The 2,536-nt window shown below is 46.1% G+C and overlaps 1 non-coding gene across 1 annotated transcript; it reads right to left on the bottom strand.

Annotated features, from left to right (window-relative positions):
- Positions 1 to 1,961: 1,961 nt before the first annotated feature.
- Positions 1,962 to 2,043, bottom strand: trnas-gcu. Its single transcript has one exon. It is a non-coding gene; the product is annotated as a tRNA-Ser (tRNA).
- Positions 2,044 to 2,536: the final 493 nt, after the last annotated feature.

Here is a 2,536-nt window from a genome sequence, read left to right as displayed (position 1 = left end):
TTTTGCTCTGGGATCAAAACACTCACGTTTGTCATGTTCCTTCATTAAAACAAGCAGATCATCATCTTTCATTTACCTGACGAAGCCTGGGCCAATCAGAAGCCAGCATTAGTAATGTACACGTCAGATTGACCGATACAAACCAGCCTTGGAAGGAAAAGATGAGACACATAAAAAACAAGCGGAACAGCCCTTTAAGTTGTTTTTTGATGAGCCAGAAAATGTCTTTCTACTGTGTGTACTACAAATACACCGTGTACTTTCAGATCAGACCTTCCTCATATTCCAACCTCCTCTCCTCCACCCTCCTCCTCTTAGCAGTGTGTTAATTGCAGGGTAGCAGCAGTGGAGGGAGCGTTGGATTCGCGGTGCGGGGCGTCCAGGAGGAGTCAACCCTGTCATTTAGCTCTCTGGCTCTGGGCTCAGACCGGCAGGGAAGCTGAAGATTTTCCCAGCATGCCATGGGCCAGAGTGGACCGAGCCTCACCACGGTGGGCGCCTAATGGCAGCTCACACACACACACACACACACACACACACACAAAGCTAACCTCCCCTCCCTGTGCAGTATTAAAAGGCAGCTGTCATTAAGGCCTACTGTGGAGTGTGTGTTCGTTTGATACCCTTGTTGTGAGGACCTCTGGTCTTGTCCTCACACTTTCAAAAGGCTGTTTGAGGGTTAGTTTAAATCGAGTTTAAAGAAAAAGGCTGGAGTTTTTAAATATTTCATTCATTTCTGTTCTATGAATGTTTTCAACATGCTACTGCTGCTGGTGGCCTTGTGACAACACTACACATGAAGTCAAACAGTTTTTCAACAGTGCACATGTTGAGCTGGATGCGATGGATTCACAGAGCTGCTCTCGTCTTAGCTGGAGTTTTTGTTGACGTATGGATCCAACATGTCACCCAGAGCAGCGGTGAAGCTAAAATCAGCATGTTTTAAAATATTAAGACTAGAAAACCAGCTCTTTTACCCGTCCACCATAAAGACGCCATGCTGTAAGGAGCCTGTTGTCAGCAGGTTGAATCCATCCTCTGTCCTCAGAGAGAAGAACATGAACGTGAACTGATCAACAGATACGAGACTTTGATGGTGTAAAATCTAAAAGTATTCTCTGTGCTGTGTACATTTACCTTCTAACCTTTGTGGAAATGTGGACGTGTGTGACTCGTGTTTATGGGCAAGGGAGTGTGTCCTCACAGTTCTAGAAGGAGGTGTGAGTGTGTGTGAGAACCACGGGGGCACTTGTCAGCCTGAAGGGGGATCATTTTGTGGCTGCTCCCTCTCTGAATGTGAATGTGACTGAATTCTTTGTGCTTCATTTGAGCAGCAGGTTGGAACCTGACAGCTCTCCGTTCCACTGAGGAAACACTCAGAACAAGTGAATTACACCTTTTTCATCCAGCGGGGGGATTTAAAAAAAAATCTGCTGCTGGCACTTAGCAGTGAGTGGAGCACGCTTGAAATCCTGCACAGCGTCGTCCTAATGTGGACGTTTATTACAGGAGCAGTTTGACATTTCATGAAACCTTCTTGTTCGCTGTCGTCTGCAGAGTCACGCGTCAGTTTCCTCCCTGATTTTTTAATTCTCGGTCTCTCAGGCAGTTAGAGGCGAACAAGTCAGAACTGTGAGCTGGAGATTTGAGGTGTGTCGATCCAGAGCCGCCGTCGCCAACCAAACGTTGACCTGTGGGTCTGTGTTGGTCTCTGTATTGTCCATGTTGTCCTGCTGGTGAGATTATTGCACCTTTCTCAAGCACATGAGCACCATAGCTGTCTCCCAGTCTCTCCTTTTTCAAGGCACTTATCCTGTTGTCGTGGTACGTTTAGGAAGAACAGGACGAGCCCATGCCCAGGTATCAGGTGACTGAATATCTGAGTGTAACAGGTTTCGACACACACCTGGACAACTTGTCACTAAGCCACAGCTGACTCATAAAAACACAGCAGCATTATGCGACGAGGATGGGATTCGAACCCACGCGTGCAGAGCACAATGGATTAGCAGTCCATCGCCTTAACCACTCGGCCACCTCGTCAGCTGCAGGGCTGCACAACCGGGACACCACCCAGGTCTAGAATATCTACTCCTACTTTGTATCCTGGATCTGATGAGTTTTCCAAAATCAAGTTGTCGACACTGAAACCTGAACATGCAACAGTGTTCCTGATGTTATCGTTAATTCTGAGGATGTCATAGTTAAACATCAGATCTGAGCTTCAAGGCCTGTGTGTGTGTGTGTGTGTGTGTGTGTGTGTGTGTGTGTGTGTGTGTGATCTACCATCGCAGCATCTCTTCGTGTCCTGACATGAAGAGTGGGATTTATCATTTATTCATGTTCTCAGAGCGAAGACAGATGGTCTGATTGATGATGTGATGTCATCTGTCATTAAGACTTTACTGTAATCACACACACACACACACACACACACACATTTTCTTTCTATAATTGCGAGGACGCTCATTGACATATTACCTCTGGAATTTTCCAAATGAAGCAGAGAGATATTTTAAAATAGGATTACGTCATT

Source organism: Anabas testudineus, chromosome 9 (assembly GCF_900324465.2).
Source record: "Anabas testudineus chromosome 9, fAnaTes1.2, whole genome shotgun sequence".
In the NCBI taxonomy this organism is placed as follows: domain Eukaryota; kingdom Metazoa; phylum Chordata; class Actinopteri; order Anabantiformes; family Anabantidae; genus Anabas; species Anabas testudineus.
This window is presented reverse-complemented; position numbering and strand designations above follow the sequence as displayed.